We start from the raw sequence: 14,608 nt of genomic DNA, 5'->3' as shown, positions 1-14,608 counted from the left end.
CTCTTCCATGAGCCTCGACCTTGTGGAGAGAGAAAAAGAGGTCAGTAAGAGGCACGTGTGAAGAAAAGGGAAAAGCTGCATTTAAATCGTGTGTTTAACCTCCTCCAAGGTTGACCCCGTTGTCATGGCGTGCAAGCTTGGGAGCAAGGATTGATAACCTGGACCTGCCCTCCTCCAACAGCGGAATTTCGCCACCACTTTGTGAATACAATTTAAAAACACATTTACATACGTTGGTAGCCTATATACTGTGCATGTATATGTATATATATATATATATATATATATATATATATATATATATATATATATATATATATATATATGTAGTATCTGGATGATTGGCTGTTATTCCGACACAAACAAGGCTGTGGACATCCCATTCTAGGGGTTCCATGATTGAATGGGTAAAGCCTCGATGATGGACGGTGCTCAACTGTGATGACCTGGATGATCCGACAACAAACACCAACAAACAAAACTTAAGCCTTGACTAACTATTCAGTTGAGGATTCTGTGTTCGGGGTTCACAGATCTAAGAACGTGCCCCATCGCACACACACACACACACACACACACACACACACACACACACACACACACACACACACACACACACACACACACACACACACACACACACGACCTCAGTGGAGATGCGTCACACCACGTGACGTTTTGTTCCACCCGTCCCCTCCAAACCCTGTGGCCAACGGCTTTTCATTAAACGAAATAACATTCCCAAGATTATCAAAACGTGGACAACACATCTCATTTTGCTGTCTCGACTCGTCTGTGTGGGTGTGACTTTCTTGTCGAATCCAATGACGTGCAGCAAATCACGGCCTCTGATTGGTCGAAATTCAAATGAAAAGTTCCTTGTTGTTGCCATTGTTTCCATGGAGCGGTTGTTGACGTCATAAATACAAAGACCGTTCTCCCCATTTTTCCGGAGCGCTGGACCTGGCCACACGCACCGTGAGAGCCTCCCGGTGTTCCTGGTGGGAAAATCTTCACAATGCCTTTCTTTCGCTCTAAACGCGATCCAAAAGAGAAGTTGACGAACCCAACAACAAGGGGATGTCCCGGATTAAACGATTTTTCATGTCGATGTGCTGTGCGTCGTCCTCTGACCACAATGGTTCCTTCAAGGTCCAATCGACTTCTCAGGTGGAAGAGAGACATGTGACGAAGTCCCCAGGCCTGCGATGGTGGAAAGGCCACTGTAGGTGTTCTGTGGAGTGCAAGGGATATCGGTGAAGGAAAGTTTTTAATCTAAAACTTGAACAGCTGTTACTACTTTGGTCCAGCAGAGGTTATGGTTTAATGCCTGTTTGTCTGTGAGCACAAACTCTGAAAAAGTTATGGACGAGTTATGACAAACCTTGGTGTGTAGGTTAAGTGTGTGCCAAGGAAGGAGTCATTTTGTTTTGGTTCACATTGGGATTCAGATCCTGCCTATCAGTGGGATACAAATGGTAAACTGTTCAGCCTGGTGGAGGTATGCCCTCTCCCAAGTGGTGTTCTAGTTCTGTTTGTTTGGTTGCATGTCAATCACCTATAGGTCCCGTTTTTACTGCGAGCTTCACCAAACTTCACCACATGGTTGAGGTTCTGAAGAGCTGGAACCCTATTGCTTTTTTGGTCAAAAGGTCCAAGGTCAAGGTCACATGATTCGTCAATTTTCATCCGATTCACTTAATATCTATCCTGTATGTCTATGTACTGTGGTGATGAAAAACGAAAACACAGTCAGTCTGTGAAACCTCGGGATAGATCTTTAAATGATGTCCATTGCTGTTTGAATGCAAGTTGCACTCTGACTGCGTCCAAGAATTCCGTACTGTTGGAACGTGCCTTGAAAGACAATTTCAATGTTGATTTGAGTAATAGACACACAAGTCTGGAGACGAAGATGGTTCAGAAGCGGTATTTGACGATGTAGATTGTTTCAGAAGTCAAGGATGAGACAATGTGATTATGTTTGACCAAGTTATAAAAATGATAAACATGATGTGGTACGAGTGACAGGTTATTAGCTGCAAAATGTCGAAAACCCGGTTTCATTCAACAACTTTCAAAATTTGACCTTTGCATAACCTTTAAAGGTCACAAAACAATGTTGTGGACATTAAAATAAGGAAACAGGATATATATATATATATATATATATATATATATATATATATATATATATATATATATATATATATATGTAGTATCTGGATGATTGGCTGTTATTCCGACACAAACAAGGCTGTGGACATCCCATTCTAGGGGTTCTAACCCTATACCTTATTGGACTTAGTTCGACGAAGATGGTCGAAAACCCGGTTCGATTCCCACAACTTTGAAAATTTGACCTTTGTGACCTTTAAAGGTCAAAGGTCAAGGATTATGACCTTTGGTGCAAAACTTCCTCTGGAACATTCCAGGAACAATATAACGTCATATAGGCTATATGGCATTTCGCACTCATCGGATTATCCATACTTTGATGAAATCAGCGTAAAAACAAACGAAGCGGGCACCACATGCAAGGTGTTCGAGATAGAGCAAAATGGTTTGAAGACTTTAGGTGGGGAATGACCTCAAGATTATGCATATAAATATTCTCATCCCAGCTCTCAAAGTTTGGGCGGTCGTATGATTTTTATGTCAAAATTCGAAATTTTCTAAGTTCGTGACCTTGTGACGAAAATGAAAAAATCGAGCTCTGTGGGGCTATGCAGGTGCCATTGGGCTAACTAAATACCGAAAACCCCTGCCAGATTCGACAAACCCCTCGGAGAAGAAAAATTATGTCAAAATTCGCAATTTCCTAAGTTTGTGACCTTGTGACCTTGACCTTGGGACGAAAATGAAAAATTGAGCTCCGTGGGGCTATGCAGGTGCCATTGGGCTAACCAAATACCAAAACATGTCAGATTCGACAAACCTCCTAGGAGAAGATGCAAATTGAAATCGGCTACCCACTAAAAACACATGTTTTTTGGGCGTGGCTCCGCCCATAATGGGCGCTCCATGCCTATTTTCAGGAAAACACAACTAGATCATGATATAAACCTCCCACCAAATTTTTCTCAGGATCGGATCAAAACCCACGGAGCTATGCTCGGGACAGACAGACAGACAAGCCGGTAGACGGACATGGGTAGTCGCGTATCCAATAGAACCTGACACGATGGGCCCGTTTGATGGGGAATGACCTGAGGATTAAGCACAAGAAAATTCATGATTCTAGCTTCAAGGGTTAATGCTGCAGATTGTATTTTCGTTAAAATACTCCCACATTTAGAGGTTTTTCGACCGTTGCACGGCAACGGAGGGGTCCATAGCAACGGTTCTTTCTCACACATAACTAGGACATACCATGAACCTACAATACCAGTTTCATGTATATCTGACTCATAGTCTCCTAGATATAACGAACTTTGTTTTTTTATTGTTTTCGACCAGGGTTCATTCAAAATCTATCTTCTCCGAGAGTTTTCATAGGATCCAGCTGGAAATTTTTGACAATATGGCTGAATGTACTGCCCACAGTCGCTCGTGGCCGATTTTTGATTTTCGAAAAAATAATTTTTTTTCGCATTTTTCAAAAATTTCAAAGTCCCGTTGCGAGGCAACGGTGGTGTCCATAGCAACGGTTCTCATTTGTACACAACTCGGTCATGGTATGAACCTATCAACCAAGTTTCATCAAAATCGCCATTGTATTAACGGAGCACTGCACCGAACAGACAAGCCGGTAGGCGGACATGGGTAGTTGCCTACCTAATAGAACCTGACGCAATGGGCCCGTTCGATGAGGAATGACCTGAGGATTAAGCACAAGAAAATTCATGATTCTAGCTTCAAGGGTTAATGCTGCAGATTGTTTTTTCTTAAAATACCCCCACATTTAGAGGTTTTTCGGCCGTTGCTCAGCAACGGAGGGGTCCATGGCAATGGTTCTTTCTCACACATAACTAGGATATACCATGAACCTACCATACCAGTTTCATGTATATCTGACTCATAGTCTCTGAGATATAACGAACTTCGGTTTTTATTGTTTTCGACCAGGGTTCATTCAAAGTCTATCTTCTCCGACAGTTTTCATAGGATCCGGCTGGAAATTTTTCACAATATGGCTGAATGTACTGCCCACAGTCGCTCGTGGCCCGATTTTTGATTTTCGAAAAAATAATTTTTTTATGATTTTCAAAATTTTCAAAGTCCCTTTGCTCGGCAACGGTGGTGTCCATAGCAACGGTTCTCATTTGCACACAACTAGGTCATGGTATGAACCTACCAACCAAGTTTCATCGAAATCGCCATTGTATTAACTGAAATCGCCATTTTAAATACTGATTATAAGGGTAGAACAAATCTCAAAAATGTTTTTTTTTATTTTCTCGACAAGATCGACTACCCAACAGACAAACATATGGACGGAAAATCTGATAATAAGGGTGGAACAAATTCCCAAAATTAAAAAAAAAAATTCCGACTGGATCGACTATTTTTTCGTGAACCAATAATAAGGGTAGAACAAATCTCAAAAAAAAAAATTGGGGAATTTTTTTTTTCGACGAGATCGACTACCCAACAGACAGACAGACAGACAGACAGACACACAACAATAACGAATATAGTGGTCACTTATTAACCTCAGCCATCTTCGAAGATGGATGGAGGTTACTGTTTTCACCCCTTTCTGTTTGTTATCTTGCCAAAACGAAGTTTTTGCAAGATATTGTTGCGGATTTCGCGCCCGCCGGCGTGCGACGGCCACGTAACTCGAATCGCGGCACGTCGCCCACTGGACGGACAATCCAGTCGTGACCCTCTCGGACTAACGCCGGGAACCAGTCACGGGTGGACCTTTCGGTCTCACCGCGATCGAGCCAATCAGCCCCCGCGTGGGATAGGGTTGCTCGCCAAATTCGAACTACCTAAGTACCCACGCGGAGGGTAGACCGGGCGATCGCACCTCGCCGCAGGTCGACTTCGGACACGGGCCACTTAAGCGACCCGTTCCGTACTATCAGAATAACCGAGCGGTGTTATCGTCGACCTCGACGGTTCGATTAATTATCGGGCGTATTCAGCCCACTACCAACCCTTTACGTGAAGCAAGATGGGGATTCAATGGAGGAAAAGACGAAGCGAAGCGGGAGAACAGTTCAACAATAAAGCACATTTATTCGCGACGAACGGAAAGCACACAAATACAATTCCACCAAATGCACACAAAAAAAAGAAAACACAATTCCATTTACACAAAAAGCAAACATAAAAGTGAAAACACAGTGCAGAGCTAATACCGACTACCGAGCACACGGCAACACTTATACAATTCTACTTCACAGACGGCGCCGACAACACATACCCAAAACCAAGGAAAAGAAATCCCCTCAAGAATGAGGCATGCCTGAGGCCGAGACCGGGTCGGGCCTACCCGTCTGGTGATGAGACGCGGAGCGGCGATGGCCCCGCAACCCGCGGGCCTCGTGGACAGTGCCTGGCAGGGGGGTGGGAACGGGGCCCCCTTGGTCGCACTATCTCAGCGCGGGGGGAAACAGGAGGGGGTTGCTGATGCTCGGGGTATAGAGGATCTTTATTATCCCTGGTGTGCGTCTCCACCTCGGCCAGGTCGCGCTGCCGGCCTCCCTCGGGCATGCAGCTCCTGGCACCGACGCGAGCACCCCCTCGTCCGACTCTCTTCAGCTTCTCCAGCCACTGCAGGCTTCGGGCTCCAGACTTCCACACTCGTTCCCTCCGTTCCGACTCCTTCTCGTTCTCGACTCCTTCTCGTTCTCGTTTGCGACTCCTTCTCGTTCTCGTTTGCGACTCCTTCTCTTTGACCTTTCACCTCGCTCCCCATTGGCCCGAGAAAAAGTGGGCGTGAAGGCTTTTTGATCCACAAATTTGCATATATCGATCGTTCTGGGGGCGGGGCCAATTCGCCCCTCGCTCACCGATTGGACGGCAAAAAGTGGGCGTGTGTCGTTTTTGATCCGTTTTTGAAGCACAAAATCCGTGATTTTGTACACGCTGTTCGACGCGCGTTCTGCATGAGTCCAACACCGGTACCCACAGCGGGGCAAGAACGGTGGCGATGCTACGGTTGTGAGGTGTGCGTGAAGGTCGTGGCGGTTGTGGTCGGTGGTTGATGTTGTGGTTGTGATCATGGCGGTTGGTCCAAAATAAAGATAGTAAAAGAAAAACGGCTATCCTGAAGAGTCGCAGCACGTATAAATGACATGTATTCCCACTAGACAACGGGTTTTGGCCTAACTACACATGCACTTACCGAGATACCTCACCTAAGGGACCTGAATGGTGGTTTGCGAATCTGGTAACCACAACACTACCCCCTCCCCTTTTTACAGACTCGTCCCGAGTCGTCAAATTTTCGTGTGCCATCATGTGTAGTTTTCCCCTAGTACATTTTACCTACGGATCCCTGAGTGCGACATTCATGGTATTCGTGTCCCCAAAATAAATAACCTGAGGGCTGCGTAACTATCTAAACAAACTCACTCACACGGACGACTTAAATAAAATTGCCGGCGCTAAGACAAACATGCCGGGGGCGCACTCATATTTACAGTACATCTTAACCTTAACTTACAAATTTTACACTAAACCATGGCCCAGGATCATTGAACTCTGCAAAAGAAAGCAGTTAGCAGGGAGCCAGGCTGCCCGCATGCAGTCTCTGGCTCAAAACAATGCAGGTGACAGGGAACGTGGCTGGCTGCTCACACGCAGTCCAAGGCCTTCCCTTTTGAACTGAACTCAGTGAACCACAACGGTGCTTGGGCTGCACAACGCAGTCTCCGTGCCAGCTCAAGTGGCACACGCAATGAACACAACGAATGGATGCATGAACACAAACACGGTGCACGGGCCGCCACTGCAGGCCCGTGTTGTAGCTGCCAACGGGGCAGTTCTTGCAGCTTGCAAACTGTTGCTTTCTGATCCTGGCGCACATGGAAATGAACAGGGGGGGGGGGGGCAAAGCAAAAATTGAACGGGGCTGGTGAACGTGGGCAGTGGGCATGGCATGGCAAAGGTGAGCAGGCAAACACAGCCCGCAGAAGAAGGCCGCTGCAGGCAAACATAGCGGGCAGATGAACTGGCCGGCACAGGCCTTGAAGTACCACAGCTGCAGACGAAGTGGCCGGCACAGGCCTTGCAGCAAAACAGCCAGCCGGCAGATGAAGTGGGCCGGCACGGGCCTTGCAGCACAGCAGCTGCAGACGATCCAGCCGGCACAGGCCTTGCAGCACAGCAGCTGCAGATGAAGTTGGCCAGCCTTTGCCGTTCCGTGGAGGTTGGTGGAGGGAGTGCGGTGGTGCTGGCCACTTGGAAGGCGGGCTCGGACCTACCTTCCTGTCTCCCTCCCACCTATCGCCTTTGCCTGTCACTGTACATACCCACTCCCTTAATTTGTCAAACCCCAATTTAGCCCCAACTTATTTTTTTGTTGTTTTTATTTTTACTCCCCCACTATAAATCGTCCCCTAACCCCCTTTATCGTCCTTGTTCGGCTAACCTATCCTGTCACCGAGCCTACTCCCAACCCCTACGTTCCCTTCCCGGAGGGGAATAAGGGAGAGCTAACGTCCTGTGTCGAGGCCCAACGAAGCCTCAGAATGGCCTCCCCAGAGTTCGGCGATCTTACCCAAAGTGGGTCCAGCGGCCCACAACGACAGCGAGGGGATGGATGGTGCGGAGGGGTACATCTCCTAATCTACCCTAACCATTTAACAGTTAAACTACCCCGGGGCTTTCAACAAGCGCCTCTCGCTTAAACTATTGGTTCTAACAACCCAGATTCCCGTCGCCTGTGTTGGTGTCCTCACAATTTCGGGCCTCGCCCCCCAATTTTCTCTCCGTGCCCTCACACGGTCTCCTGGCTGGGACACGTGGCTCCCTTTGGCAGGCACGACCCTCTGCCGAATCTCCCGCTATGGCACCCCGGGCACTACACTGCCTCCGAGCCTACCAGCTCCCTAACACCGGGGAGTGCCCCCCATGGCACCTCCCCTGAAACGCACACGTGGCAGGCCGGCCTCCCGGGCCCCTTTCCGAGGGTCACCCGTGCCCACTACACTGCCCACGCGGCTAATGGCGCCCCGGGCCCCCGCACCAAGCAGGCGCACCCGTGCCCACTACTCTATCCCGGCCCCCCATGGGCCCTTGGCCTACCGCGGCCGACTAGCCTGGTGCCCGGGGTACCCACTCAGCGATACTCACCTTTCGCAGCCACGCTCCCAAGCCTGTCAACAGGGCTCCTGCACCCCTCCAAATGGGTCTCGAGCCTACTTTCCCACCAACAACAAAACGACCTCCATTTTTAAATTTGACTAACCCAGCTAACTCACTCTACACTGACCCCGGGGTCCCTTGGGCGGGAGTCACTCCTCCCCCCAATCACTCATCGCACCATGCATTCCCCATTCACTCCACTCACACAGACCCGCTGGCCTCACTCACTCAACAAGTACTCACCTCACAACTCACCAACTCTTCAACACACACACCACTGAACTCTGCCATCCTCCTAACTACATCCCCTAACTAACTCGTGCTCCCACGTCGTCCCTTAAGCTATAGCACGTTCCTTTTAACACTACGTAGCTAAGCTACGTCCCCGCTACACATCCAAAGTCTGTCTCTGTCTCCAAATAATCCCATTAATCCATTTCCCAACCTAAATCTGGCTACAATCCCTCTAACTAATCCATTCCACGGACTCCATGAGGACTTACCCCTGCCCCATGAAGTCGGTCTAGCTAAGCTAACCCTTCCCCCTAACTAGTTTTCATCCTGTGCCCAGGCCAAGGGGGTCTTCCACCCCTTGCCCAGGAATCCTGTACACCCGAAAGTGAGGCTTGCTTTTTTTTTTTTTTTCCATGCGCAGCACCTGCGCGGCAACTCAGAGCTCGCGCACTTTGCACCTGCCCGTGACGTCATGCAGCTGCACGTGTTCCTCGACCCTCCTTGGACGGGACCATCCGGCAGAGATACCCCTCCTGCCGGATTCCAACCCCACGTGCAGCCATGACGTCACCGTGCGCATAAAAAAAAACACAAGCCCCACGTCTCGAGGGGTTCCCCACGCGAACACATGTGCTTTGCCCGTTGGAGCTTAACACACACGATCGCGTGGAGAACCCGTCCGGTCCAAATCCGTTTACCTGCCGAAACTTTGTCCGTCCGCGGGATCGGCAAATCCACCGCGTGCGTTTCCGGACCGGGACTTCACTCTCGCAAGCGAGCACGTGGTGGTCTCGTGCGTTGCACAGCACGAACCGCGTGCTCACTGCTGGGTGAACCCGGCACGGTCCGCGAAACAACTACAGCCGCTACTCGGCTTTCTCTCCTCTGTCGCCGTCGTCGTCGCCATTCAACCCACGCACACCTGCGTGTTACGACGCACACAGTCCACACCATTAAACTCACCCCGGGAGACGCGGCTGCGTGCTCCCGCATGCCAACCGACATCTCCCTCTCATACCGCTCTCTCACACACACGGTCTCCCTTGCACACAGCGACCTTGCACACGGCCGTTCACTCACGCACGGTGCCTCACCACTCACACAAACCATACTACTTACACACGCGGGGGCACTCACCCGCGGTGCCTCATCCACACACCGTGCCTCACTCATACACGTGGGGGCACTTAACCGCGGTGCCTCATCCATACACACGGCGACACTCACACACGCGGTCTCTTCCACACAACGTCCCTCACTCATACACGCGGGGGCACTCAACCGCGGTGCCTCATCCACACACCGTCCCTCACTCATACACGCGGGGGCACTTAACCGCGGTGCCTCATCCACACACGCGGGGGCACTCACCCGCGGTTCCTCACTCATACTGGCCGTTTCACTCACACACACGGCCTCTTCCACACACGGTTCCTCATCCACACACGGTGCCTCATCCAAACACGGCGTGCTGGGAAGCACGCACTCCAGCACCATCGCCACCACACCACTCACACACGGGGTCGCTTCCACACACGGGGACGCACCCACGCCTTGCACCACACACACAGGGACAACCACACTGGGGATTCGTGTCCCCACAAGGGTCTCCGGGGCCTCTATACCCCCCAAGCTCTCCGTGCACCTGTCCATAGCACTCGTCCCCTCAACCTCGCAAAGCACGACCGAACTCACCTGGTCGTGACTCGCCTCAAGGGGGCATACTCCCTCCCCTCGTTCCTGGAGGAGGCCACCCAGGTGCTCGCACCGGGTCTCTACCCAGTCCGCCAGCTCACCCTCACTATCCTCCACTACCTCCGTGTGTGTGTGTGCGTCACTTACCCCGTCTTCCTCGTGTAGTCTTTCCTCTATTTTTTCTATCTCCCGTGTCTCTCCCAACTCTTCACCCTTTACCTCCCTTGTCTCAACTATTATTTCCTTTGTCACGGCCTTCATGCCCGCCTGCAGGCATCGGCCCATGTTCTGCGTCTCACCCCGCAGCTTTTTCATTTCTTCCCTCATTTGCTGTGTATTCGCATCCATCGTCGTTTTCACTTCATTTGTATTTGTATCCATCTTTTCGTTCATTTGTTCGTTCATGCCTTTCATTTCGTTTTTCATATTCGCTTCCATCTTTTCGATCATTTTCGCATTCATCTTTTCGTTCATTGCCGCCAGCATGGCGCATAGCTGGGCCATGTTGGATGCACTCAGCTGAGCCGTTTCGGCAAGGGTTGGGGAAGGGTTTTGGTGGAGAGGGGGGGGGGAGGTGTCATACACTGCGGCCGCTGCCGCACCCATTTCGGGCCCTGGGTTCAGTTGGGCGAGTCCGTGTTCCTGCACAATCAACATTTCCTGCTCGGGGATTCCATCCTGGACCATGGATTCTACATTACTATTACACATACCTAATCCACCCGGCACCCGCTCGCCTTGAGACGCCATCTTGCTTCTCCTAAAGGGTTAATTTGCTCGCTCGTAATTTGGAGGGAATCGGGGGTCGCTTCTCTCACCCCTGGACCGATTCCCGTAAATTTAGCCGGAGACAGGAGAGCCCGTTTTCCTGTTCTCCGATACCAGTGCCGCGAGGAGGGCGATGAATTTGTATCGCACGACCTGACACCAGTGTTGCGGTTTTCGCGCCCGCCGGCGTGCGACGGCCACGTAACTCGAATCGCGGCACGTCGCCCACCGGACGGACAATCCAGTCGTGACCCTCTCGGACTAACGCCGGGAACCAGTCACGGGTGGACCTTTCGGTCTCACCGCGATCGAGCCAATCAGCCCCCGCGTGGGATAGGGTTGCTCGCCAAATTCGAACTACCTAAGTACCCACGCGGAGGGTAGACCGGGCGATCGCACCTCGCCGCAGGTCGACTTCGGACACGGGCCACTTAAGCGACCCGTTCCGTACTATCGGAATAACCGAGCGGTGTTATCGTCGACCTCGACGGTTCGATTAATTATCGGGCGTATTCAGCCCACTACCAACCCTTTACGTGAAGCAAGATGGGGATTCAATGGAGGAAAAGACGAAGCGAAGCGGGAGAACAGTTCAACAATAAAGCACATTTATTCGCGACGAACGGAAAGCACACAAATACAATTCCACCAAATGCACACAAAAAAGAAAACACAATTCCATTTACACAAAAAGCAAACATAAAAGTGAAAACACAGTGCAGAGCTAATACCGACTACCGAGCACACGGCAACACTTATACAATTCTACTTCACAGACGGCGCCGACAACACATACCCAAAACCAAGGAAAAGAAATCCCCTCAAGAATGAGGCAGGCCTGAGGCCGAGACCGGGTCGGGCCTACCCGTCTGGTGATGAGACGCGGAGCGGCGATGGCCCCGCAACCCGCGGGCCTCGTGGACAGTGCCTGGCAGGGGGTGGGAACGGGGCCCCCTTGGTCGCACTATCTCAGCGCGGGGGGAAACAGGAGGGGGTTGCTGATGCTCGGGGTATAGAGGATCTTTATTATCCCTGGTGTGCGTCTCCACCTCGGCCAGGTCGCGCTGCCGGCCTCCCTCGGGCATGCAGCTCCTGGCACCGACGCGAGCACCCCCTCGTCCGACTCTCTTCAGCTTCTCCAGCCACTGCAGGCTTCGGGCTCCAGACTTCCACACTCGTTCCCTCCGTTCCGACTCGTTCTCGTTCTCGTTCTCGTTCTCGTTCTCGTTCTCGTTCTCGACTCCTTCTCGTTCTCGTTTGCGACTCCTTCTCGTTCTCGTTTGCGACTCCTTCTCTTTGACCTTTCACCTCGCTCCCCATTGGCCCGAGAAAAAGTGGGCGTGAAGGCTTTTTGATCCACAAATTTGCATATATCGATCGTTCTGGGGGCGGGGCCAATTCGCCCCTCGCTCACCGATTGGACGGCAAAAAGTGGGCGTGTGTCGTTTTTGATCCGTTTTTGAAGCACAAAATCCGTGATTTTGTACACGCTGTTCGACGCGCGTTCTGCATGAGTCCAACACCGGTACCCACAGCGGGGCAAGAACGGTGGCGATGCTACGGTTGTGAGGTGTGCGTGAAGGTCGTGGCGGTTGTGGTCGGTGGTTGATGTTGTGGTTGTGATCATGGCGGTTGGTCCAAAATAAAGATAGTAAAAGAAAAACGGCTATCCTGAAGAGTCGCAGCACGTATAAATGACATATATTCCCACTAGACAACGGGTTTTGGCCTAACTACACATGCACTTACCGAGATACCTCACCTAAGGGACCTGAATGGTGGTTTGCGAATCTGGTAACCACAACAATATGTTAGTCAGCTTGTATGTTTTTTTTTGTTTGTTTTTTTGTTTTTGTTTGTCTGTAATCACGTATAAAAAATTCTGCAGTGCAGAGTTATCATTGGAAATTTTTGTAACTTCGCATATCAGAGGCCTATAGAGGTCCCTTTCAGTGCACTAAATTTTGAAGGTCAAGGTCAAAGGTCAAGGTCACTTTGTCGCAAATCAGGGGAGTCGACGAAACCCTTATTTTTTGAGTAATTTTGATCGGATCGTCTTCAAACTTCATGGGAATATAGTTCATGGTCTGGCGCTCAGCTGATTAATTTTTGGTGGCGATTGCCCTTGACCTTCATATGTTTTTTTAAATTTTTTTCTGTAATCACGTATAAATCACTCTGCAGAGCACAGTTATCATTGGAAATTTTTGTAACTTCGCATATCAGAGGCCTATAGAGGTCCCTTTCAGCGCACAAAATTTTGAAGGTCAAGGTCAAAGGTCAAGGTCACTTTGTCGCAAATCAGGGGAGTCGACGAAACCATTATTTTTTTAGTAATTTTAATCTAATCGTCTCCAAACTTTATGGGAATGTAGTATATGGTCTGGCGCTTAGCTGATTAGTTTTTGGTGCCGATGGCCTTGACCTTCGTGGTTAGCGCCTGAGGTCAAACATATTTGACCCCAAGGTCAAATTTTCAAGTTTTAGGAACCATATCGTGTAGTACCTCAAATTGAACACCTCAAAGAGTGCTTTCTAGATATGTCAAGCTTGAGACATTATGACGTCATTTGGTGACGTTATGAGGCAAACACATATTTATCTTGCCAAAACGAAGTTTTTGCAAGATATGTTAGTCAGCTTGTATGTTTTTTTGTTTTTTTTGTCTGTAATCACATATAAAAAATTCTGCAGAGCACAGTTATCATTGGAAATTTTTGTAACTTCGCATATCAGAGGCCTATAGAGGTCCCTTTCAGTGCACAAATTTTGAAGGTCAAGGTCAAAGGTCAAGGTCACTTTGTCGCAAATCAGGGGAGTCGACGAAACCCTTATTTTTTGAGTAATTTTGATCAGATCGTCTTCAAACTTCATGGGAATATAGTTCATGGTCTGGCGCTCAGCTGATTAATTTTTGGTGGCGATTGGCCTTGACCTTCATGGTTAGCGCCTGAGGTCAAACATATTTGACCCCAAGGTCAAATTTTCAAGTTTTAGGAACCATATCGTGTAGTACCTCAAATTGAACACCTCGATGAGTGCTTTCTAGATATGTCAAGCTTGAGACATTATGACGTCATTTGGTGACGTTATGAGGCAAAAGCATATTTTTCATGGTTACTCTGTAGAACGATTCTCATCGGAATCTCTCGTCGGCAGATATTCCTCAAGGAGTCGCTCCTGGTGAATAGCAGCTCTGTTCACCTCAGTGTGACCTTAAAGAAGTCACACGTGGTCACCTTTTGGCAAGATACGGGTCACCCTGCGGGTGACATTGGTTTATTTTATTTGTTTGTGAACAGTCTTACGGAAAAACTCCTCGACGGATTTCGACGAAACTTGGTGGGGGGGGTTAGGTATGGTCCAAGGATCATGCCATTAAATTTTGGCCTTGGTCCCCCCCCCCAAAAAAAATTTAGAGAAAAAAATTTTTTTTTTTGCAATTCTACATGTTTTAAGTGATTTCCAACCCCCCCCCCGGAAAAATTTTTTTTGCAATTTTTACAAAAAAAATTCGATTTCTTTTTTTTGCATTTCTTCATGTTTTAAGTGATTTCCAACCCCCCCCCCCAAAAAGTTAGAGAAAAAAAATTTTTTACAACTTTTTTTTAAACAAAATTTCGATTTCTTTTTTTGCATTTCTACA

At 49.1% G+C, this 14,608-nt stretch overlaps 1 protein-coding gene across 2 annotated transcripts in view; it reads right to left on the bottom strand.

The window, feature by feature from the left end:
• The window catches only part of LOC147027882 (sorting nexin-2-like), a 249,288-nt gene that overhangs the window by 64,003 nt on the left and 170,677 nt on the right, over positions 1-14,608 (bottom strand). The gene's annotated exons all lie outside the window — the stretch shown is intronic.

This window comes from Eptatretus burgeri, chromosome 4, assembly GCF_056783735.1.
Source record: "Eptatretus burgeri isolate ZD-2024b chromosome 4, Ebu_testis_v1, whole genome shotgun sequence".
Classification (NCBI taxonomy): Eukaryota; Metazoa; Chordata; class Myxini; order Myxiniformes; family Myxinidae; genus Eptatretus; species Eptatretus burgeri.
Note: the sequence above shows the minus strand (reverse complement) of the source record. Positions and strands in the feature narration are given on the sequence as shown.